The sequence below is a fragment of the Vipera berus genome (assembly GCF_964194415.1).
Source record: "Vipera berus genome assembly, chromosome: 1".
Taxonomy (NCBI): domain Eukaryota; kingdom Metazoa; phylum Chordata; class Lepidosauria; order Squamata; family Viperidae; genus Vipera; species Vipera berus.
This window is the reverse complement of record NC_138202.1, coordinates 309,980,710-310,008,073: the sequence shown is the minus strand read 5'-3', so window position 1 is coordinate 310,008,073 and position 27,364 is coordinate 309,980,710.

Genomic DNA, 27,364 nt, shown 5'->3' with positions numbered 1-27,364 from the left:
AATATTTTCCTCTATCAGTAATACTCACTGTTGCTAGTAAAAAAGGGAGCAGTGTGCATTACCCTATGCTCCTAAAAAGAACTGGAAAGGGAGGGAGGGAGGGAGGGAGGGAGGGAGGGAGGGAGGAAGGAAGGAAGGAAGGAAGGAAGGAAGGAAGGAAGGAAGGAAGGAAGGAAGGAAATCCTTCCATCAGCGAGCAGAAAGCAAACTAGTTTGATAATGCAGCAGGTGCTTCATATAGCATTTCACTGGCTGTGTACTAACCACCCATGTGTAAGTGCTACAGATACTGCAAATTTAGGCATGAATGCTCCAGGCCATTAGCAGGTGCTTTGAGCAGTCATCCAAATCAAAGCAAGACAGTGGAAAAAAACCAACGATTAGTTAACAGAGCTTGCAGAAAAGCATAAACTCCAATAAGGGCACATCAAATGTTTTTCCTACTTGTAGAAATAACCTGACATCAGGGCAGGGGTGGGGGGGGAAGAGAGCCTACTGCTGTGCAAAGATGTTGATAGGGTTTTGCTGTTTTGTTCATAGGCCCCAAGACACAACTGTTGCTAAGAAGCTGAGATCAGCACTGAAATGTCCTAAGGTGGTTAGTGACAAGACAGGAAAGAACTTCTGGCACTTGGGAAGAATACTGAAGCCATTTGATAAAGCTCTGCTTGAGCATTTGAGGGCAGCCCTATGGGTGTTATCCTGAAGAAAGCTCCAGGCAAGAAAGCTGATTCATCACTTGTCACAACCAGAAGATGCGTCAGTTAATGATTACACTGACTCTTCAGAGTTTTATTTTATCCACAGAGCTAGATGCCAGCTGCTTCCAGAAGTAGTTAAAACACACCAATATTGAGAAAAATCTATGGATAAGCATGCATGTGCAAGCTCCAGTCTCTGTCCTACCACTCAAAATATAGTTGCAAGATTTTATTAACCTGTGTTTTTAAATTCCCATTAATAATTACATGCTTTAGTCATTTTAATTTTTAAGCATTTAAAATTAAGAAAATTACACATTTATCAAGCAGCAAATTCATTCTTAATGACGGTGCCAATCCCTATACTCACTGATTTAGAAGAAATGAAAAAGGAGAACAAGAATTGCTTCAAAATGTTCAAGGAAAGGGAGATGTAAAGTTGAATATTTTGTATGTATCTGTTTTTCCTTGTCATTAATGGCACAACCACAAAGATGTTCTTTGTATGAAGTCAAAAACACAAAACCTCAACCTTTTCCTAATTCATATTCTCAGCTCAGAGAACTATATCAACAAATCAAAGGAAGACTCATGGTGTCACCACTTTCAGGACTCATAACCACTTTCAGGACTCATAACAGAGATCATAATGCATTGTCTAGAATCACTAGCACTCCCATGCACACATCCCAAAGTATGGATCTGGTAGATGACACCTTTGTCATAATAAAAAAAGGACCAACTAGAGAACACACACAAAACTATCAACAACATCCTCAAAGAAATAAAACTGATAAGGGAAGAAGAATACAGCAACATGCAGTGATGGCGAATTAGAAACACAAGTCTATTGTAAGACTACTCACAACAACCAAGTGCTCCACTACCAAAATAACAACCAATCTCCCACAAGAGAAGCTGTGTAAAATCATTATTTAGACAAGCACAATCAAACTGCAGCATCCTTGAACAACAGAAAAAGGAACCAGATCATCCATATACCACATTTTCCATGCAACTTTATAAAATAAAAGTGCCTGACCACTTAACCCAATAGCCCTGGCCCCACAGTGGTTATAGTGCAGTATTGCAGGCAAACTCTGCCAACTCCTCAAACACTAGAAAATTCCTGGAAGGTTAGCATTCAAGCAAATCGGCCATCAACAGGCACATAGAGATAAACATTTACATACCATTCATAGAGACAATCAAAAAGCCAAAAAGGAAACAAAAAGACAAAAACTGCTCCTCACCGGCAATCAACACCCAGATGAGCACAGGCTAACATCAAAATTAACATTAGACGAACAATCAAGAAGTAAACAATACTCCAATCAAGGAACTACAACTCAGACAAACAAGCAAACAGTAAACAACAAACAAGGAACTACCAAGACCACTACCATCAACACTCATACGGCAAACCAAGTAGTATATAAAATGAGAGCAAATCTCACTCCCTTCTAGCATTGATGATGTTTTCTAGTTAAAACAACCAAGTTCAGAGCAAGGACATGAGAAAATTTATGTACGGTATATTGTCCTTCCAGAAAGCTTGGTGGAAAGACAGAAATCCTTATGGGAAGAGATGGTCCATTGATTATGAGGACTATAAAGTGATCTCAAAATTTCCAAAATGCCATTAGACCCAGAATATATTCCTGATATAACAAATAAACAGATTATTATGAGCATGTGATTTATTGAAATTCTGGCTTTTCCAGAAGCACACGATACAATTCTACTGTTATAACTAAAATCCTATAATACAAGTGTAATGTAATCTGAATTTCTTGAAGGAAGAATTTCTCAAAAGTAAGTACTGTTGAGTTCATAAATGTTTATTCCTTAAAACAGGATTGTAGCCTTTCATTATACTGAGTATTAAACAATGTCTGTGGAACTCCAGATAATATCAGTTAATTATTTAGTATTGCAATTAGGCTACAATAAATATCCCTATTATTCCAATGGTAGATTAAAATGATAATACTCTAGAAGTCATCAAAATAACACCCAATTACTTTAAAGAAAATTAACAAAGCAGTAATTTGTTTTATTTGTACTCCCCTACAACAGATTTTGGAACACATTGGTCTGTGTAGCAAGTCCCACAAGAGAACAGTTGGCATTGCCAAAAGAGGTTTTTAGGAAAAAATAAACAGGTGGCATTCTGATGGTTTTCCCCTTTTCTTGGACCACAAACAAGGTAATGCAGTTAGAACAAGGACAAGTCATAAATATAAAAATTTCCCTGCCCCCATCCCACAATAAACAAAAGAAGAATAAATATTAATTTGAAGGATTTATGCAGTATTAAACTAAAGAGGGGAAATGCAAAAGAACTAAATGTGACATTTTCTTTAATATGCCAATTTGAGCACCCAAGATAGTTAGCACTTCAAAACAGTCAGTGAAAAGCACAAAACAAATACTTAAATATTTGTATACTAAATCACTGAACATTCAGAGCAGGTTAATATTATTTTTTTAAAAAAACAGAAGAAACAAAGAAATATGCCTCCATGATTTCCACATTAATAGTTGTAAAATATATTCAGGGCAAAGAAAACTATCAAACCAATCTGCTGAACTATAAACCAGACTTCATGAGAATATTGTTCTTAAGGTCTAGTACAATGCCTAAGGACAAAGCATCCCTTAAGCCAGACATGTCAAACACAAGGGCCGGATCCGGCCCACGAAGTGGTTTCATGCGGCCCGCAAAGCCATCCTGGAAACAGTGAGGGAACAGCCCCCACTGCCTTGGCCCTGGCCCAGAGACCCTCCTTCTGCCAGAGACCCTCAGATCTGTCCCACTCCTGCCCAGGCCCCCATAGGCACCCTTGATGCGAACGATGTAGAGCTGGCCATGCCGACCCAGTAAGCCATACGCACTCTAGCCACGCCCACCCAGTAGGCCACGCCCACCCTGGCCATACCCACCCGGCCCCCTGAGGGCAACCGCAATGCTGATGCGGCCCTCAATGAAATTGAGTTTGACACCCCTGCCTTAAGCAAAGGGTAAAACTAGGCTGTACACTAGCTCCTTTTCCATTCAACTTGTTTTTAAACCTAGGAGTCCAAGTGCACAGAAACAAACAAAAAAAAATTTGCATTTTTAGCCAGTGAAGCCACGCTGACTAGGAATTCAGGGAGTTGAAGTTCACAACTCTGGGTTTGCTGAGTGAATTGCACATGTCATATTCTACTGTTCTTTCAACAAGGATTCTCAACCTTTTCTAAGTAAAACCCGGATAGATCAAATTAAAGTTTCTTTCAACTTCCTTTTAACAGATCTAAACCCAGGCATTTACCTATGAAATAGTAACATCTGTCTACGTAACAGTTATTTGACTGTAACTCTTAGGTGGGAAAAAAATGGCATCACAGGTGCCATAAAGGCAGGCAGGCATATTTGCTTAGATTTAATTTCACCACTTTCATCAGTCGTAGATTTTAATACTTCTATTTCAGTGCTTGCTGTTTGTGTCTGTTATGCCTTCTTTTTCTGTGCTCCTCTCTATCTTTACTCCTGAACTGAGCACACATGGATAATGAGGCATGGATAATTAAGCTGACTTTGTAATAATGCCACTTGGGGGGTGTATGAAAGCCCTAACAAGCAGGCATATACATAGAATGAAGGCTACTGCTAAGCTTGTAAGCCGCCCTGAGTCTTCGGAGAAGGGCGGGATATAAATGGAATTAAAATAATAATAAAAAAATAGGTACCATAGCACCGTTATTCGAGATATCTCAAGTGCTATCTGATCCATTTCTTATGGATGACTTTGAGGTAATAGAGCTCAATAATGTGAACAAGATGGTTGGCTGAGTTTGTCTAACCTTTCAGCAACTAGTTTGATCAAATATATGTTTTCCTTATTGCAGAAGGCCGGGCATGTCTGATATCAATTACAAGTGCTTTATTGAGAAAGCAAATGTTCCAGTTTTTCCAAAAGAAGGCATATTTTGACTTTCCTAAAGAAAATAAGCTTGTCCTAGATGAGATTATTAATTACAGACCAGTGACTAATATTCTTTTTGTGGGATAAGTAATAGAGAGTATGGTAGCTTAGCAACCCAGACAGTCTTGGATATCTAAATTCATTTCAAGTTAAAATGCTGAACTACACTGAGAGAAAGACAAATGTATTGCAATTCAGTTGATATTTTGAACCTCTGAAAGTTATCATAAAACCCCAACTTTAGAAGGAGGCATAGAGGCTATTAACTCCAAATTTCTGCTCAGTGCAGGAATCTGAATTAAAGCATCCCTGACAGATTATGTTCCGTGTCTGCTCAGATGCTTCCAGCAAAAGAAAATTCGCTGTTGAACTGTTCTTAGTTACATAGATTTGCCCATCACTCAATTAGTATCTGCTTTCCCATAATTTAAGGCTATTATTTTGAAGTCTGTGCTCTGGGATAGAAGAGACCATTTCTTTTTATAGCTTTCATCCCTTCAGGTATTTGAAGAGATAGTCTCCTTCCACTCAGTTTTCTCGTGGCTAAACATATTCAATGGAATCACTGAAATTATATTTGAACAACTTCTTGTGAGACACTGATTTCCTCATCTCTATGTACAATTGCTAGAAAACATATAATTCAGAGATTTAGTCTGAAGTGTCAACAGGATGTGAATGACACCCATGTCTGTAACATTGATTATACATGAGCAGTAATAGCTCTGAAGAAGCAGTTGCATATTACAATGGACTGAAGAAGTACAGTACAAAGGAATTGAGATTCTAAGCTAGATAGAGGCACTGTTGACTGTTAGTTCATCCAAGCAAATAAATAGTATTCAGCCTGTTTTATGTGACATTGAATTTTACTAAATGATCTGGTTTGCAGTCTGTGTCTATGCCTTATGATCGAGTGTTACCATGGAAGTTAAAACACATTGTAACAGCTTACTTCACAATTAAACATTTTGCAGAATTTTCTCATTTTGACTATTGCAATGCAGTAGATATGGTGGTACTCTTAAAAATTATTTAGAAACTGCAAATTGTCCAAAATAGGCCCCTGAGGTTAATAACTAGAACATTTAACATTTAATCATATCAGCTTCATGGTTTGTTTCTAAGCAGAATGTAAACAGCTGTTTTTAAATGTAAACTTACCTAAACAACTTGAAATCAGACTGCCCATTTTCATCTGTCTGTCTGTCTATCTATCTATCTCCACCTACATACCTCCCTCCCTATCATCTATCATCCATCCATCCATCCATCCATCCATCCATCCATCCATCCATCCATCCAGTCTGGTACAATTGTTAAGGTACTGGGTCCAAAATGAGAAGACTGGGAATTCTAGTCCTCATTTAAGAGTAAAAGCCAGCTGGTTGACTTTAGGCCACTCTCCATTTGTCAGTCCACCTCATTTCACAGATATACTGTGGCAAGAGGTATGTTAATTACTTATGCTGCCTTGAGTTAATGAAGGCAAGATAAAAATTAAATACATTCATAAATGTCTTAATCAGACATTTTGTTCCTAGAATCCCTATCTAATAAACCAAAGTAAGTAAACATGAGGGACTTTTTGGTATTAGTCCCTAATTGAAATAATCAACCAGGAGAGGCTTGATTGGTGCCATCTTTCTGGTCAATTCTTCATTTAATGCCTAATATTTTATTCATGTAGTCCTTATAAATCACCATTTCAGTATATGACACCTGTATTTTAATCTACTTTTGCTAATATGGCATTTTACCTTGTATTTACACTAATTTAGAATTTACTGTCTTATTTTATTTATTATTTATTTATTTATTTTATTTATTTATTTATTTATTTTTATATACCGCCCTTCTCCCGAGGGACTCGGGGCGGTGTACAGAGTAAGGTAGGTATACAGTTGAACAATAGTCAGAAACAATAGTAATAATAATAACTGAGACCCCAAGAGCTATCAGGCCAGGCCGGACTGCTGGAACAGGTAAGTTTTTAATTCGCGCCGGAAGGTGTGGAGGTCGGGGGCCATCCGGATTTCGGTAGGCAAGCAGTTCCAGAGGGTTGGCGCACCCACTGAGAATGCCCTCCCCCTGGGGACCACCAGCCGACATTCTTTGAGCGGTGGCACCCTGAGGAGGCCCTCTCTGTGGGAGCGCACAGGACGGAGGGGTGTTGACGTTGGCAGAAGGTGCTCCCGTAGGTAGTCCGGACCCATGCCATGTAGGGCTTTGTATGTCATTGTTAGCACCTTGAATTTCACTCGGAAGGCAACCGGAAGCCAGTGCAGCTCACGGAGGAGAGGTGTGATATGGGAGTATCGGGAGGCCCCCAAAAGTGTCCGTGCAGCTGCACTCTGCACCAGTTGAAGCTTCCGAGTGGCTCTCAAGGGCAGCCCCATGTAGAGAGCGTTACAGTAGTCAAGGCGAGAGGTCACAAGAGCATGGGTGACTGTACGTAAGGCATCCAGGTCCAGATAAGGCCGTAGTTGGCGCACCAGTTGAACCCGGGAGAAGGCCCCCTTGGTCACAGCTCCTATGTGATCTTCCAGGGATAGCTGTGAGTCTAGGAGGACACCCAGGTTGCGGGCCCTATCAACAGGGGGTAATAACTCATCCCCGATGTTAAGGGATGGAATGTTCTGAGTATCCTGGCTTGCTGGTATGTACAGCCATTCAGTCTTGTCCGGGTTGAGTTGAAGCCTGTTCCTCCCCATCCATTCCCGGACCGCTTCCAGGCAACGGGACATCACGTCGAGGGCATCACTGATGCTGTTTGGAGTTGAGATGAAAAGCTGGGTGTCATCAGCATACTGATGGTACCCTACTCCAAAACCACGAATGATCTCACCCAGCGGTTTCATGTAGATGTTGAACAGGAGAGGCGAGAGAACCGACCCCTGAGGGACTCCGCAAACGAGAGGCCTCGGAGTCGACCTCTGTCCTCCTGCCAGCACCGACTGCGAGCGACCCAGGAGAAAGGAGGAGAACCACCGCAGAACTGTGCCTCCCACTCCCAGTCCCCTGAGGCGCCGCAGCAAGATACCATGGTCGATGGTATCGAAAGCCGCCGAAAGGTCTAATAAGACTAGGACAGAGGAATGGCCCCTGTCCCGGGCCCTCCAGAGATCATTCATCAGAGCGACCAATGCCGTCTCCGTGCTGTAGCCCGGCCTGAAGCCCGATTGGCACGCGTCAAGATAAACCATTTCATCCAGGACCTGAGGAAGTTGATGCGTCACCACACTCTCAACAACCTTCGCAAGGAAGCGAAGGTTGGAGACTGGACGAAAGCTATTCAATGAGGTTGGGTCCAAGGTGGGCTTCTTGAGTAGAGGTCTCACCACCGCCTCCTTCAAGGAGGCGGGGAAGTGACCCTCACTCAGAGAAGCAGAGATGACCGCCTGAAACCAGCCTCGTGTCCCCTCTCGAGCTGCATAGGCCAGCCAGGAAGGGCACGGGTCCAGTAAGCATGTGGAGGAGCTCAACCTCCTCATAATCCTGTCCACTTCCTTTGGAGTCACAGGATCAAATTCCTCCCAGGTGACGTCGACAAGACTGTCCATGTCCTGTTCCTCCAACTCTGCCCAGTTGGAGTCCAGGCCGGTTCGAATCCGAGCGATTTTATCCAACAGATATTGACCAAATTCCTCGGCTCTACCCTGTAAGGGTTCCTCCCTCACCTCTTGGTTCAGTAGGGAGCGAGTCACTCTGAACAAGGCAGCCTGGCGATTATCTGCGGACGCGATGAGGGTGGAAAAGTAGTTGGATTTCGCCACCCTTATCGCTGCGAGATAAGACCTGGTGAGGATTCTTAGTCGCAATCGGTCGGATTCGGATCGACTGGATCTCCAACGGCTCTCTAGGCCCCGTCTCCGACGCTTCATCTCCCGGAGCTCCGTGGTGAACCATGGGGCTCTCTGGGATCTGCGCCGGGTCAGGGGCCGCAGGGGTACAACTCGGTCCAGCGCCTCCGTGGCTGTCCTTTCCCAGGCTTCCACTAAGGCGTCCACCGAGCTGTGAGCAGGGAGTGCAGGTGGGTTCCCAAGCGCTGCCTGGAACCTGTCAGGGTCCATTAGGCGCCTGGGGCGGTACCATCTGGTTGGCACCGTGCACCCACGGCGGGGGGTGGCAAAGGGGAAGTCTAGCCGTAGGAGGTGATGATCGGTCCATGACAGGGGCGTAACGGTCGTGGAGCCCCCACCGATATCATCACGCCACCGTCCACATAAGAACACCAAGTCGGGGGTGTGGCCTCCCTCATGAGTCGGTCCAGAAATTATTTGCGACAGGTCCATGGCCGCCATGGAAGCCATGAACTCCCGAGCTAGTTCGGACGATCCTCCCAGGGACGGTAGGTTAAAGTCGCCCAAGACCATGAGTTTGGGGAATTCAACCACCAACCCTGAGAGGACATCGAGTAGCTTAGGCAGGGCTGCCGCTGCACGATTAGGTGGAAGGTATGCCAGCAGCAGGCCCAACTGCGCCCCCGGACCGTATCTCAGGAAGAGAGTCTCACACCCGACTATCTGAGGGACGGTGGTCTCCCGCGGGCTAAGGATCTCCCTGATGATTACTGCCACTCCTCCATGGGCCCGAGGCTGGTGCAGCACCTGGAAACCAGGCGGGCAGAGGTCAACCAGAGGGACACCACCCTCTGGGCCTAGCCAGGTTTCCGTGATGCAAGCCAGGTCCGCGTGCTCATTCTCCACTAGGTCACGAACAAGGTGAGCCTTGTTAGCAACGGACCTGGCATTTAGGTAGACCAGCCTGAGCTTAGGAGGCTGCACATCTTCGCTCCCGGGTCCTCGGGGGAAGTACAGAGGGTCGGAGCATCTCACCGCTTGTACAGAGCGGAGATGACCCTCCCGGTGTCGATACGGCCCTCTGCTTGTGCACCTTCTGCCATTCCCCACCATCCTGGGAATTGGTTGTTCGTCAGCTCGCCACTGGGCTTTGTCGGCGACTGGCCCACGTTCCTCACCTTCGTGAACGGTCGTAGGCCCGGCCTGCGCTATGGTAGTTGGAAGGCCCCCCTTCACCGAACAACCATAGTCTTTTCCCGCCCCCCTCCCTAACCCGACAAAGAACTTAACTAGGAACTTAACCAGGGGCCTCTTGTTGGACTTATGCTGGAGGCCCCTGACCCTGCCCGGCCATCTCTCAGAGGCCCAATGGTCTGGCCCGTCATCGAGATTGGATGTAGTATAGGCGGGTCACACCCAGGAGAGGGGGAACCCCTGAGGGCGTGTAGGTCTGTGCTGGAATATTGGAGTAGCATAGAGTTACAAGGGTTTTTGGGAAGGCAGCCCCCTGGATGGAGAATTGGCAGGAGGGTCGAGTCGGGTGGGTGGGTATCTGACTGTCACCCAGCCACTGCCACTTGGCTGGGTGAACCCCAGAAGCAGGCCACTCCCCATCCTCTCACAATGGGTTGTGACTCTGTTTCCGGGGGTGGTCCAGAACCCACTCTGGGTGAAGCATACCCCATAGAGCTCTCACCTCTATGGGGCTGCAGGTGTAAGGTCAAACCACTCTGCCACCGTGGCTTGCACCCAGGCCCATCATGTCCTGTGGGGAGAGGGTGGGCAGGGAGGTTGAGAGTTGGTAGAGGCAAGGTGATGACGGCTTCGGTGGTCCAGTCGCCGCTGTCTCCACTGATCAGCTGGATCGTGGCGTCTTTTTGGTTGAGGATCGGCACGGAGACACCGTCGGCTCCCAGGGTGCGGGCCGGAGAGGCCACGCCGCGTCTATTAATGCTACCGTCGAAGGTTCGTGGTAAAAAGTGGTCGACCGGGGCCGCAGCTCCATAGGCCCCTGTTGGTTGGGGACCGTCCAGAGCTCGGCCTCCCAGAGGTACGGGAGTCCCATGTCGCTGCCTCCGTTCCACGCGCCTCGAAGAAGGCGGACCATGCCGCGTCCCAGGAGCTCGGGGATGCTGTTGTCGATGTTGCCGCCGTCGCCGTCATCGTCGATGGTGTCTTCACTGATCAGCTGGCCCGCGGCTCGATCGAGGGCCGGAGAAGCTGTCACCGACGCCGTTGCCCTCGCTGCCGCCGTTTCCGCCATACAGCTGATCCGCGCCGATTCCGCCGCACAGCTGATCTGCGGTGAATTGTTAGGGCCGATTCCCAGCTGATCTGCGGCGATTTGTTAAGGGCCGCTTCCTCCGCGCAGCTGATCCGCGGCAATATGTTCAAGATCGATTCCGCCGCACAGCTGATCTGCGGCGAATTGTTAAGGGCCGATTCCGCTGCACAGCTGATCCGCGGCGATACGTTCAAGGGCCAATTCCACTGCACAGCTGATCGGCGCTTTGTTCAGGGGCCGATTCCGCCGCACAGCTGATCAGCGCTTTGTTCAGGGGCCGATTCCGCCGCACAGCTGATCTGCGGCGATCTGTTCAAGGGCCGATTCCGCCGCACAGCTGATCGGCGCTTTGTTCAGGGGCCGATTCCGCCGCACAGCTGATCTGCGGCAATTTGTTCAAGGGCCGGTTCCGCTGCGGTGATTCTTCAAGGGCAGGCCGAGGGGACGCTGGTACCCACTCACAACGGCTGCCAACGGCCCAGGGGGCGGGCCGGAGATGGCCCGGCGCCCCTACAGCTGGTCCGGGGGGGGCAGCGGGCGGCACATTGCCCAACTCAATAGCCCAAGTCTCTGACCCCACCACAGGGGTCCAGAGACATCCCTGGGGGCTCCTGGGGGACGCCTTACCGTTGGGGGCTTACGGAGCTCTCCCCAGCACGTCCGCCATCTTTATCCTGTCTTTATTATTTTTGTAAATAATCCAGGTGGTAAACATACCCAATACTCCTTTCTCCCTCTATTTTCCCCACAACCACAATCCTGTGAGTTGGGTGGGATTGAAACCCACTGGGTTTCATGACTAAGGCAGGTCAACAACTCACAGTCTCCTGGTTTCTAGGCTGGTTTTTTGAACTCAAGACCCAAATGATCTAATTTTGTATTACTTCATTAAGTTTCCTGATTTCTGAATCAACCATTGCTATCTATTAGAATAATATTAATCAGCAAAAAGTAAATATGAGCATGTCTGCATACTGTAAGAAACACACATCCCAATAATAATACAGCTCCTGTTTTTCAGTGCCAGACAGATAGCAAAACAAGCTTATCTAGTGTTTGAAAAGTCTTATTTTGGTTATGGGATGCCTTTAGCTTCATGAGTCACAAATTATATTGCTTCAACAGAGATAAGATCTTCATAGTTTGTGCAATATGGGTGATGGGCATTCAGAAAAGAAAAACAGAATAGCAGTATAAGTCTGTTATAAGTCTCAGTGCAAGGCTATTGTTTTTAGAACACACAAGACAGCATTTTTTCCTTACAACATGAACAAAGATCTTCTTGAAAGTTATATGTTTTTAAGTTTCGTAAGCTAAATGGTCAGAGCAGCATCACAGTGTGGTACTGTTGAACGCATGATAAACAGGAATTTAGCATTGTACCTGAATTGGCTGAAACAGATGTAAAGAGTATTTTGTATCAGTCCTTCAAAAGAGGAGCTAGGATTCAAAGTAAATGAAGCAATCTTTGTTTTAAAAATTAGAGCATTAACTGTATGATTGGCGGTGGGAAAGGGACAATGAGAAAAGGTATTCTTCATCGGGAACAAGCATCCTAAGCAGCCAGCTTGGTTTAGTAGTAAGTGTTTAATATGGATATGACTACAGTAAAATGCATTCCTAACCTTATCACACATGGTTAGCCAAACTGGGACATGAATGGACGTAGCACTGACAAGGGCCTTCCTGGCAGTGGAATTACTCTGGAATCAATAAAACATCAGGTGCCTGGGAACCATTTTGTTCCCAACCCTGCACAGGTTTTGCTCTTTCCAAACTCTGTAATAGCAATAACTTAATCTGCCTTGTTTATATAGCGCAGCTTGCCAGCTGACAATTCTGTTATCAGGACAGTTACAACTTGACACATGGGCAGCATCAATAAAAGGGGAGTGTACAGAATTTGGGAGAGTTTTTTTTTATATCTTGATATTGGAATTTGTTTAGAGAAAAGAGGGTTGTTTCTTCTTGTTGTTGCTGCTTCAGATTCCAGACCATATCTTTTGTTGCCAATAAACTTATTTGAAATGTGTGTGTGTGTGTTTCCAAACTGAGTTTATTAACAACAAAAGGCATGGTCTGAATATCTGGTGTTTGTGTGTGTTTGTGTTTGTGCCCTTGTTGTGCTAAAGATGATTATATGCCATGAACTTGTTAATTCTTAGCACTCGCATACATTTTCTCCGTGATGATCTGTTCCTTACGTGGTCCTTCAGCTCTTCCTACAATGAACTGATCACTCCTGTAACTGAATCTATCCACGTTACTGCTGATGGTAGCCTTCTTTTTCCTGTCCCCTTTCCCAGAATTAGAGCTTTTTTGAGAGAGCTAGATATTCATGTAATATCTAACAAAAGTAGGATGAGTAATTTCTAATGCATACTCTTATTGTTCTGTCTTTGTGCTGAATTTGGGTATTGTTCAATATCACAGTCAGTAGCAGAAATGGGGACAAAACCTTCTGACGGCAAAGGTTCTGATCCAACTACTGCCTCCCAGAGGGGCATGTATGTGACACTCATTAACCTGAAGTTAAGAGACAATGTGGAAATGCAACCAAATATTGACTTTGCCCTTCAGTTCTTTTTGCCACACAATTACTGGTGTTATTAACCTCTCCTGTACACCTTATGGTTACAGTAATCAGTCACAGATTATTTTTGTTTCTTCATCTAATTAGCATTGTCTATACAAATTGATATAATCTGTAGGGTATCATTATTCACAGAGGTCCACCCTCACAGATAGCAAATAATGAAGCCCAGGAGTTCTATTTATTTGGGTTTTGCCAGCATTTTTCTAACCTGGGAACTTTAGAGGAAGTTCATTCCAGTCTTCATTCTTTCTGTGTGTGGAGGTAGGGTTGGGGGGAATACAGTAGAAGTAGTATTGCAGAGAAAGCAAAGACTGAAGGTTTTTATTAAAAATAGGGAAAGGTCAGTACTCTTTCCCCAAAAGGTACTATGAGTGCTTGTAGAAATTATTAAACCACAGCCTTTCCTTATTGAATTCAGTGTCAAAAAGAAAGCAATGGCAAGGGGAAAAAAACGTTTTCTATCTTCAGGGTTCTTGAAATATTTTCAAATGCAGGAGGGAAAAAAATGGAAAACTAGGGTTTCTATCAAACACTTAACATCAACAGTCTTCAAAGACGGCATAGCAGTACCAAAATTACTGAACCTAATGAGGTTAAAGTTAGTGTGCAGTAATACACAACCATAGCAATGTTTTACATTAGTATGATTTAAATTACATATGATAGTTGGTCCTCAATAAGGCTTTATTTTCAGACTTCATCCCTACTTCATTGGTATAAATTGTTGGTCCTTATTACGCTGGAAGGGGACTTAAAACTGACCGTTTTACTGGATTTTTGTTTTCTTCCTAAACCAATGAAATGCTCAAGAGAAATTATACAAAGAGAGTCCAAACTCTGTATGCCCATTGGGCTATTAGTTGAACTAGCCATCACCAGGGTACAGGTAGTCCTTAACTTACAACCATTCGGTGACTGTTTGAAGTTACAACAGCATTGAAAAAGTGCTGTTATGACTTATGACTGTTTTTCATACTTATGACCATTGCAGCAACCCTACGGACACGTCATTAAAATTTGGATGCTTGGCAACTGATTCATATTTATGACAGTTACCATGTCTCGGGGTCATTTGATCATCTTTTGTGACCTTCTGACAAGCAAGGTCAATAAAGAAGCCAGATTCACTGAACAACCAACAACTGCAGTGATTCGCTTAGCAACTATGGCAAGAAAGGATGCAAAGTGGGGCAAAGCTCACTTAACAAATGTCTGAGAAATTTGGGGTTCAATTGTGGTCATAAGTCGAGGACTACCCGAACGTCTCCAAAATTTAATGTAAGAGATAACATTTTGTGTGGCAAGACTGTCTTTAAAAGTTCATACTCATGTTTCAATACGCTATCTTTTACAAAGTCATACATTGCCTTAAGATATATAAACAGTATACTAAATGCAGTGGAAAATAGAACATTATTAAAATATGTTTTATTTAAAATTATTTTTTTCTTCCTTTTTTAAAAGAAAGATTTCTTTTAAAGAAAAATTCCTCATTTAAAAAATGTTAAGTTGTTCGTGAACAGCACAAAAGTGAATGAAAGCTTTGAGAGAGAAAATCAAACGTCAGATTCAAGAAACGTAAATAGACACACAAAGGCTGAGTATCTTTTACAGTGAAGCAATATTATCTGTGCTATAGATACATTACTCAAACATGTCAGTAGCACAGATAATTAGATTGAAGCACTAAATTGGCCATGTGTTTTGAAGTGTGCACACAGTTGGTACACAAATTCTTTTTAAAAAAAACATGGTAGCTAAAATTTCACCATAACTTTGCACATATCTGTAGGCTCATGACCTACACTCCACCCTCATTAATACATCAGGCAATCATTTTGGAATAGCTGTTAGAGGCTTGTATACAAGTTTCTCACATGCTAAAACAAAATATTCCACCGTTGTTTGCTTACGAAGGTAGTACAGTCAAGAACTGTTTCAAATGCAAAAACTAGAAGAAGCAGGCCTACGGTTCGTAAGTATTTGTTCCTTCATTTAGGAATGAATAATCACATGTTGCCAACTTCAGAAGAAACACATATCCTTGTATTATGCCCATCCCTGCATACAAATCACTTTGTTTGTGTAGTGCTGCCACAGTGCATCCAGTTTTCCCACACATATAGGATTTTTTTTTTATGCATACAACTGATTCTGAAATGGGAAGAACACAGAGATGTACATCTATATTCTCCTCTCTCTTTCACTCCAACATAAAGCAAGAGCATGCATGGATCCCTGAATACGAAGTAAGCAGCTACGTATAGCAGAATAGGTTTGGTCCAGAAATGCATTGAGAAATATTTGTATATGCTTCAGTGGAAATTCATAGGTTTATTAAGTTGGAAGCAGACAGTTTAGTTTTTCCAGATAGCTGATAATTTGCCACATTATACCTCATGTGGCAGTCATCCCACTTTTGCTTCTGCTTTTTGTTTTGTTTTGTTTTTACAAAAGCCTCCTCTCAAACTGCTTTTAGCACTTTGAAAAATCCATGAGCCATCCATAGCTGCAGAAATACAAGAACAGAAGCACTGGCTTTGAACAAAACCAGCAGATATATTTTAAGGATGTGAATTAACTAATATGTAATGCAGAAATTCTTCCCAGAATCCTTTGCAATGTTGCAGAGGATGCTGTCATGGCATTCTCGGATCATGTGCCTCTGCGACATTGGACCACTGCAAGCTGGAAGAATCTCTACAGCTGCTCAAGCAGCTATCAAGCAGATAATGCGGCAAGATTACAAAATAGAAGGGTATGGCAGCCCACCTCCTTCTTCATAAGGAGAAGGAAGAACATTCATAAGGCATATGAGTCATCTTGGCACCAAGGAGCTCTTTGAAAATTAATTCTGTTTTCAGATGTCTGAAATTGAGGGTGGTTTTTTTTTTCCTGTGGTAAAAAAATAGCTTGTCAAGTCTCTCTCAAGATCTGAAAATGCTATAGTAACAAACTTATAAAACCATTGTTATACATATTGTTTCAAGCTGTTCAGAATACTAATTTCTAGCACAGTTCTTAAATTCATTATCATTTTCCAGCTAAACTCAACATTGCAGTCTAGGTATCTATGATATATGTTGGCAATAAACTGCTGAAGGCTAACTCTAAGGCAAAGTTTAAATCTGAAAAATTATGCCATCACTACTACTGTATAATACAAAGCTCTGGTGATCTTTTGCCAATACACTATAGGGTAAAATTAGACCAAAATGATTTTTTTCATATCTAAGAAAAAATACAAATAGCATAATAGTTGGTACATTTAACTCTGGGCTTATGAACATAGAGGGAAACTGAGCCACAGAATATTGAGGACATTGAAATGGAGAAAAGAGGAAACAGCTTTCTCAGTCCTAACACTTTTTACTACCAATGCAATCAAATCTAGGAGAAGACCAAAGAGGGATGTTTAATTCTTTTTTCTGCACAAGAAAAAGGAAATGAAAATGATTTCTTCCTCAAGCTACCACTAGCATCAAGGGATGGAAATTGATCCAGCATGATAGAGAAAAACATAGATATCTCTGGACAAACTAGGGAAATCCACCTAGTAGCCCAATTTATTTTTTATTCTGTATTAGAGCTCATAAAATAATTTCCTCACAGCTATAGAGGTTGAAAAAGTAATTGAAAATGTTCTTCATAAGCTTAGGAAACTACATTAAAAATGTCTTGATGCATGTAGTCATAATTTGACCCTATGCAGAAACTGAGAAATGTTAACTCCTTAATAGTTCTAATCGAGATCATGCCTTCCATAGGTTCCACCTGCATTGAGAGCAATGTTGCTTGAAACCAACAATGTTTCTCTTCTAGCAGAAAACAGAAAGTGTTTGTGCTAAGTATTAAAATAGTTCTTGGAAAGAGAGATGGATTTGATTAGGGAAATTGATTTAATTTGGAATATTGATGTAATTCATAAAGAAGAGAGGATTGTTTTATATACACAAAATCTGATCAAGCTATTAAATCAATCTGGAATTAATTTGACAGTTTCATTCAGAAAGTTGGTTCAGTTTGGAGATTCAACCAAATTAGTCTTCTAATCAAATCTTTGAATCTAATATTCACACACACTTATTAATTTTCAAAAGCCATCCATTCAGTTGTATGAATTATATCGCAAATGATTCAGCCCTCACACTCAAGGAAGAGTCATAAAATGCCTTGTAGGTCAAAATACAGATTCTCTTTCATGCATCTATACCTGTTGGGATTTTCAGTGGTATCTACTTCTTTTCCTATGCATGATTTGGGGACAAGCACCATAGCCTTAGGAATGGAATGTGGCATGCCACTAAGTAACTCAACTTCAGTACTGGATCTGTTCCTTTCTACTACTTCTGACACCATTTTGTGTTGACAGTAAAACGGGCTGGAAGAGCTGGTTTATAACTGTCTAGCTCAGGGGTCTTCAAACTAGGCCCTTTTATGACTTGTGGACTCCAACTCCCAAAATTCTGGGAGTTGAAGTCCACAAGTCATAAAAGGGCCAAGTTTGAAGACCCCTGAACTAGCTAATAAGGCAAACTACAGTAGCAATAGCAATAAGCCCTTAGACTTATATACCACTCCACAGCACTCTCTGAGTGGTTTACAATATCAGCATATTGCCCCCAACAATTTTACCAACCTCAGAAGGATGGAAGGAGTAAAGAGGAACAGTAAAGAGAAACTCTGGACACCTACTGAATTTGGTAGAATAAGCCCTACAAGTTAAACAGTGTGTTTCATTTTTAATAAATACACAGAGAAATAACCTTCTTCTAAGCCTAAGTTGGAGTGATGTTCGTTTATAGCAAAAATATAAATGATTTTTTACACAAAATGAAAACCAATTACATCAGAATGTAATTATGTACCTCCAAGGAAGAAGAGTTAGATGAAAATATGCTTATGAGGTTAAAAATTATATTGAGGAAAAAAAAGGTATATACTGCCCAGAACCAATTTGCTTCCCAGTGAGTTAAGTATTTACGGGTAATTCTCAACTTAAAACCACAATTGAGCCCACAATTATGGTTGTAAGTCATGGCAGTCATTAAGTAGGTCACCACATGACCCTGCCTGATTTTACAAAATGTTTTGCAATGGTTGTTAAGCAAACACCAAATCATCAAGCAAACAATGCAGTCCTTAAATGAATCAATGAGGGTTTTTTGCCAGAAACTGGCAAAAAAAACCACTAAAAATTGTGATCTTGTGACTGCAAGACATTGCAAAAGGACGTAAATTCAAGCTGGGTTGTCAAGTGCTGAAAATGCAGTTACATGACCACGGGAGGAGTAGAGATTTTGGTATTCCAGAACTGGGTCTTAAGTAGCTTTGGGGAGGTCTGTCATAACTTTAACTGGTCACTAATTGTTAATAGCAACAGCAATGGCACTTAGACTTATATACTGCTTTAGAGTGCTTTACAGCCCTCTCTAAGCGGTTTACAGTCAGCATATTGCCTCCAACAATCTGGGTCCTCATTTTACCTATCCCAGAAGTATGGAAGGCTAAGTCAACCTTGAGTTGATCAGAACTGAACTGCTGGCAGTCAGGAGAATTAGCCTACAATACTGCATTCTAGCCACTGTGCTGCCACAGCACTTAACTGAAGACTATTTGTATTGTTTACTTTACTGTAAAAAAAATAATACTTACATATATACATTGTGACCTCATTGTGTAATCTGTACAAGCTTGGAGTGAGAGACAAGAATATTCAGTAATATCCTTAGTAAATTTTGAGAATGCTAAATATAGAATTAGTTTGATTTCAGCAGAGCATATGACAAAACAGCCTCAATGTTTTAATCAGAAAGTATGGGCAGGATGGCATGTATATTAAGATGAGACTTAATATTTTAAGATCATGCCCAAAGATTGCTTGTCAATGGCTCCTGATCAGCCTAGAGTGAGATATCAATTGAGGCACCACAGACCTAACAATCCTGTACTTTTCAATGTTTTGATTAACAGCTCCAATGAGGTGTGAACAGAATACTTATTAAATCTGCAGAGCATACAAAAGTTGTTGCGAGAGCTAATACCATAGAAGTCAGAAATAAAATTTCTTAATAGGTTAGAGAAATGAGTTGAAAATAATAGAATGAAATTTAACAGAAATTCAATGTTCTTTAGTTAGGAAACAGAAATTAAGTGAACAGATATAGAATGGGGTCTATCTGGCTTGGTAATTATACCTGGCTTATAACTAAGGACCTGGAATTGTAGCTGATTACAAACTGAATATGAATCAGCAGGGTATTCAGGTGGCAAAGGAAACAATTTAAGCTGCATCAACAGTAGTACAATAAAGGTGCAATGAATTGTATTGCCTGATTATATTTCTAAACAGGTTTGTTGCAAAATGAGCTCCATTGTCCTCCAAATTTATGAGGAAGGAAATATTCTTAGATTATACTACAAATTGCTAGTAGAATTTTATTAGGGGACTAATAATTTATTAGCAGAATAGAAGAGAAAATTTTGAGATTTTAAAAAATAAATTATAATTAAAATAATTTGTACATTCTTCTCTTTAGCTAAGAATTCAGGATGATATTTATAATTTTCTTCCTCCTGTCTTTTGCAGTTTCATGGTATTACAGGTAGTCCTTGTTTAATGTCCACTCGTTCTGCAATTCCTGAAATTACAATGGTACTGAATGAAGGAGATTTAAGCTGGGTCCTCAAAATTGTTGCTGTTGCAGCGTCCTCACTGTCACGGGATCACAATTCAGGCACTTGACACTCAACTCACAATTATGATGGTTTCGGCATCTTCCAATCACATTACTGCCATTTTCAACCTTTACTGCTGGTTCCTGATGAGCAAAGTCAATGCAAAAACCAGCTGGAGGTCACAAATGTCAATCAGGTGACACATAACATTCATCTACATAACAACAGCCACTGGGACTGCCAGAACTGTTGTCCTATGTCAGCATGATCATGTGAAATTGCACCTTACCACCACATCACTTAACAACAGATTTCCTGGTCCCAATTACTATTAGTAAGCTAGGATTACCTCTACTGAGAAGAGTTTTAAGATGTTTGATCCTCATATTTTTTTAAAAGAATTGTTCAATCAACTTTCTGAACATTTTAGAGCAGTGAAACATAATACAGCAAAAGTCTGATAGGTAAACCAAGGAAACAACTGAATAGAAAGCTGTTTTCACCTCCACAAATCTATGGTGAGTTGTAGTCCATCTTCTTCAAACATGCAAAAGTCAAGATTTAATTTTCTGTAAGATTACCCTCAATAATTACAAAGTTTCCTTTAAAAACTCACAACTATAGAATCCATAACAAATGATCTTTTATCCATTTTGGTATTGCATGTCAAGCACATATCCATATCACATATGGTTCATCAGTTGAATAAGGACAATACCTCACTAGTTGGGGGATTCAAATATGTGAACAACCGGTTCTCTGTATGGATGCCACTTCCGGAAGTCCATTCTGGGCCAGGGCAACAAAAATTAGCTACCCGTTCTGCTGAAGTGGTTCAAACCAGCTGAATCCCACCCTAATTTCTATACCTACTAAAAATAAACATATATGAACAACCATACTGCATTAAAGGCTCATATCAGAAAGACAAGTAGGCAGGATAGCAACCACTACAGCACTCCATCTACTGATCAACATGCAAATTCTGAATCCAGTTTTAATATGAAAAGTGTTTCAAATACATAGATTCCACTGGAGGCAAGAGTTCACATTTATTATTGGCTTGAACTCCTCTTTTCCAAAAGTTCATCAGCCCATTTAGTTCTTCTTGATGGTTTTTCATCAAGGTGCAAAGTTGGTCTAATGGTTAAGGCACCAGGCCAGAAACTAGGAGACCGTGAGTTCTAGTTCTATCTTAGACATGAAAACTGGTTGGATGATTTTCAGCCAGTGATTCTCTCTCAGCCCATCTCATTTCATAGGATTGTTGTTGTGGAGAAAATTGGAGAAGGAAAGAGTACTTGGTATGTTCACTATCTTGAGTTGTTGTTGTTGTTGTTGTTGTTGTTGTTGTTGTTGTTGTTATTATTATTATTATTATTATTATTATTATTATTATTATTATTATTATTATTATTCCTTAAGGACAAATCCATACAAAGTCAAAATTGAGAAGACAGCAACAGACAGTAAGTGCTGCCTATGCAAAGAAGCTGAAGAAACAATGGACCACCTGGTAAGCTGCTGCAAGAAGATCGCACAGACTGACTACAACCAGTGGCATGACGAAGTAGCAACAATGGTGCATAGCAAAATCTGCAAGAAATATCATTTGCCTGTAAGCAAGAACTGGTGGGATCATAAAATAGAGGAAGTCATAGAAAATGGTAAAGTTAAACTGCTCTGGGACTTCAGAATTCAAACAGACAAGCACCTGCACCATAACACCTCGGACTTAACAATTGTCGATAAAAAAGACAAAAAAGTCTGGATAGTGGACATGGCAGTGCCTGGAGACAGCAGAATAGACGAGAAAGAACTGGAGAAGATAACAAAATGCAAAGACCTACAAATAGAAATAGAAAGACTGTGGCAAAGGCAAGCAAGGGTAGTACCAATAGTAATAGGAGCCTTGGGTGCAATCCCAAAACAAGTGGAGCACCACTTGAACACCATTGGCATTGACAAATTCGCCATTAGTCAATTGCAAAAGGTGGCCTTACTAGGAACTGCTTCCATCCTGCAACGATAGCTATAATACCATCAAACATCCACATCTGGCTATCCCAGGTCCTTGGTAAGGACTCAATAGGTAGACAAAAATGCCAAATCCAGTCTGAACATCTGTGTGAATAATAACAACAACAACAACAACAACAACAATAGGATAAAAAAATCTTTGAAAATCTCAGTTAACTGTGCTACTGTGACCTATTTGATCTTTCCTGCCCCCAGATTTACAGAAAGCTAAAGCTGAAATCCATCAGAGTTCAGAAAGTCATGCGAAGCTTAAATATAGACTAAAAAGAGAGAAATTGGAGCCACTGTTTTTCCTTCCAAATAAATGTCGCTTGCTACAAAACACACATTGCAATATTGCACAGAGAAGGATATATTTCTCCCTAAAGTTATTTGATAACTGAAGTATAAAATAATAATATACTTAACTTCAAAAGTACTAGACAAGTACAATAGTTTCTGAAAGAGATGACATCTGGAAATGAGTTCTCTGATCATGTGGTCTTGCACATCACCATTTTGCAGCAAAATTTGAATTTAACCACTTGGCCATGTTTACACGTGAGTAAATTCCAGTATTATCAGTGAAGCTCATTCCACACTAAGCATTTATCAAACTGGAGCTTGAATTCTATAAATTAAGAAAGTCAATTTAGGTTCCCTTGTTTTGCATAAGTTATTCTGCAACTCTCCCTTTCTTTATGAAAAGAATAAAAAAGCTAAATAGGGCAGTTAAGAATATAAAACTTCTGGTTACAGTGACAGACCCAGATTGGATCCTGCAACTTCATCTCCTGTTCTAACACACCTTATCCAACCCTTGGAGTGGCAGGTAAGTTTTCTCTACACACATTTAAGAATTAGCTCTAGTAACCCTGTATTATTATTATTATTATTATTATTATTATTATTATTATTATTATTATTATTATTATTATTATTATTATTATTATTATTATTATTATTTTTTATTATTATTATTATTATTATTATTATTATTATTATTATTATTATTATTATTATTATTATTATTATTATTTAAAAAGACTAGATTTGATAATTGCCAACGTAATTTAAACTGGTAGGTATAAATCTGGATTGATCCAGCATGGATTTTCTTTTATTAATTTTGTGCTTACTAAGGTAGCAAACCCAAAATTCCTGGAAGAACTCATTTTTTCAATGGATCATATGTCACTATGAATCCTATAGATAAGCATTATTTAAATTGAGCCTTGTGATGGGAAAAGTGAAATACTTTTAATAATAAACAGAAACAAGTACTGTATTATCTGACCATTACTATAATTTATTTTAAAATCATTTCATGTCTAGTTGCTTCTGTCACCCTGACTTGTTTGTATTGTCTACATCCAGACATTGCATTCAGTAATAAGATGAATCCATAGTGGATACTTTTTAGTTAAATGGAATGCAATTCCACTGTGGATTTCATGAAGAACATGCTTAACAAATCACAATTCAGCTATCAATCAGCCTAACCTGGGATAAATTTTATATATAAAATGATTCATATTAAACTTTAATTTTAAAAAGGAAGCGTTTTTATTAGCTAGAGCTGCAAGCAGCCTATGTTAAGATAGGGCATTCCTATCATAAACCAATTTCATCGGAAATTATCCAACTGAAAATGCATTTTTTAAAGAGTAAGTGTAATGAGGATTCTGTTTTGTGAGTTGTCTTCATCCATGCAGACTCCTTTCTTTTCAATGGTTACTTTTCCCAAATCTTAATTCGTTTTTGGGGAAAAAATAAAAAGGATGTCCTTGAAATGCAGACATAGAGTGTTTCAGTACAGTTTTAATAAGACTGCAGTCTAACCAAAGAAACTTAGCCAGGATAGTCAAAATAGACAAGAGTAGAACTCGGTTCAAACAATACTTATTATTTACCAATAAATTAAGATTGCTAACACCCAAGTTTCAGTGCTAATTAAGGCAAACGCTGATGAAATGCACTTGCCTCATTTATTTACTTTTCATCTGAAGTGGCATATGGAGAAAATTGACTCTTGTTTATTAGGCAGACAAAAGAACAAATTCCAAACAATAACATCATTAAAAGACAAGAAGCAGAAAACTTCTCTAGAGCTTATTGGCTACAGTGCCTAGCTCATCAGCCTCTAGAAAGCAATGAAGAGTTAAATCAAACATTTTACCAGCTCATCTACTGCAAAGTCACTGTATCAGAAGCCTGAATTGATTTGTTTCCTCAGAGCGAATTGAGAATGAATGTAAAATAATGTGGGAAGAGAGAGATAAAAATCCCTAACAGAGGGCTAATCGGATACTGTATAATAGTTGATTGCAGGTTTGCACCGTGCTATTGTTGCCTAAATCATACTCACAGGTTCTGGGTTCTTCCAAGAGTTTGGTGCAGTTTCAAGGACAAATGTCTTAAAGATGCCTTTTCTAGTCTGCAGCAATGATCTTGACTCTGATCTGATTATATGAGCCAAATGCAAAGTCTGACACTATTTAAAAAAGAAAAGAAAAGAAAAAGATGATGCTTCTTGTGTGGAGACGAAACCTTGAGAAAAAAGCTGCCTAAAGTACAATGGCTGATTTGCTCCCTAGTTGTAGCAGCTGATGCCTGCTTGCAGCCCTGCAGAAAGAAACCTTTACTGAAAAACCAGTGGCATCACATTTCAGTGAAGCTTATGCCAAGCTATAAAGTGCAAAGCAATTTTTTATAAACTTCACAGAATTCAAGTAAGTTAGGTTTACAGCAGCGTGTATTGGAAAAACTTTTAAATATGCCCTTTTTATAAATAGTACCAAAATTCCATAGTTCTTATGATAGCCCTGTGAAGCAGACGCATATAAGTATGACAGTTACAGATACAAGGAGGAATCAGGAATTCTGTACCTTAAAAGTTACAATAGATAGGAAATTCCAGGAGGAGCAATTTCTCTATCCTAAATAGTGGAAAGTTTAAAATGTTGGAGGACCCAGATTCAAGATCACATTCAACTATGGAAACTAAGCCTTTCTCTGTGATCCTACCCCATAGGGTTGTTTTGTAGAAACACTAAAGAAGGGTATATTAAGTATGCCACTTTTAGTTCCTGGAGAAAAGGCAGAATATAAATTCAATAATTAAAAGATATAAATGTCCTAGCTTCCATCCAGTGACATGGCTCAAAATGACCAGAGGTGCAGGAAATTCTTCAATTTATTTCCTGTCCTAATTTATAGATAGGAATTTAATATTGAATAGAATAGAATAGAATAGAATAGAATAGAATAGAATAGAATAGAATAGAATAGAATAGAATAGAATAGAATAGAATAGAATAGAATAGAATAGAATAGAATAGAATAGAATAGAATAGAATAGAATAGAATAGAGCTGGAAGGGACCTTGGAGGTCTTCTAGTCCAGCCCCCTGCTCAAGCAGGAGAACCTATACATCTCAGACAAGTGACTGTCTAGCTTTTCTTAAAAATCTCCAGTGATGCAGCGCCCACAATTTCTGGAGGCAAGCTGTTCCACTGGTTAATTGTCTTCACTGTCAGGAAGTTTCTCCTTAATTCTAGGTTGTTTCTCCCTTTGTTCAGTTTCCAACCATTGTTTCTTGTCCTACTCCCTGATGCTTTGGTGAATAACGTGATCCCCTCTTCTTTGTGGCAGCCCCTCAATTACTGCAATATTGCTATCATGTCTCCCCTATTCTTTTCTTTAGATTAGACAGACTCAAGTCCTGCAGCCGTTCTTCATATGTTTTAGTCTACAGGCCTTTGATCATCTTAGTTGCTCTTCTCTGATTTTTTTCCAAACTATCAACATCTCTTTTTTTTGTGATATAGTGACAAAAATTGGCTGCAGTGTTCCAGGTGTGGTCTTACTAGGATTTTATAAAGCGGTACTAATAGTTTAACAGGGATGCGGTGGCTCAGTGGGTTAGGACACTGAGCTTGTTGATCAGAAGGTCGGCAGTTTGGCGGGTCAAATCCTGAGTGCCGCATAACAGAGTGAGCGCCTGTTACTCGTCCCAGCTTCTGCCAACCTAGCAGTTTGAAAGCATGTAAAAATGCAAGTAGAAAAATAGGGACCAGTACGGGGGGAAGGTAACAGCGTTCCGTGCGCCTTTGGCGTCTAGTCATGCCGGCCACATGACCACAGAGACAAATGCTGGCTCTTCGGCTTTGAAACGGAGATGATCACCGGCCCCTAGAGTTGGAAACGACTAGCACGCATGTGCGGGGGAACCTTTATCTTTTTACTAATAGTTTGTGTGATTTTGATTCTATGCCTCTGTTTATACAACCCAGGATTGTATTAGCTTTTTTGGCCGCTTCTGCACACTGCTGGCTCATTGACAAGTGATCATCCACTAGGACTTCAAGGTCCCTCTCACAGTTAGTTTTTAAGTCATGTCTCGCCCAGTCTGTACTTGTGCCTTTGATTTTTTTCCTGCCTAAATGTAAAACTTTGCTTTTCTCCACATTGAAACTCATTTTGCTGGACAGGTCCATTGTTCAAGTTTGTCAAGATCTTTTTGGATCCTGAGTTTGTCTTCTGGGGTGTTGGCTACTCCTTCAAATTTGGTGAGTTTCCCTTCAATTCCCTCATCTAAGTCCTTTATGAAGATATTGAAGAGTACTGGGCCTAAGGTGGAACCTTGTGTGCCCCAATGCTTACTTCTCTCCATGTGGATGTAGTGCCATTGAGGACTACTCATTGAGTATGGTTTGCCAGCCAGCTAAAGATCCATCTGGTGGTGATGTTGTCTATTCCACCTTTTTTCTAGCTTATCAAGGAGTAGGTTGTGATCTACTTTATCAAATGCCTTACTGAAATCTAAGTATACTACGTCCACTGTATTTATTGAAGAATGACGTAAAATTGGTTTGGCATGATCAGTTTTTTACAAACCTGTGCTGGCTACTAGTTGTAATTTTGTTTGCTTTTAGTTGTTCGCAGATCTGTTTTTTAATTATCTTTTCCAGGATCTTCCCGGGTATTGAGGTTAGACTGATTGATCTGTAGTTCCCTAAGTCTGTTTTTTGTTTCCTTTCTTGAAGATGGGAACCACATCGGCCCTTTTCCAATCCTCAGGTATTTCCCCGGTGTTCCAGGATTTTTCAAAGATATGGTGCAATGGTTCTGAGATAATATCTGCCAGTTCCTTCAGAACTCTGGGATGTAATCTGTCGGGTCCCGGTGATTTATATTTATCAATGTCGGATAAGTGTTCTATTACCATTTTCTTGCTTATTTTAATTTTTGTTTCTAGTTTGTCTTTTGCAGTGGGTGTTTTTTTTTGGTATGATGGGCTATAGTTTCTT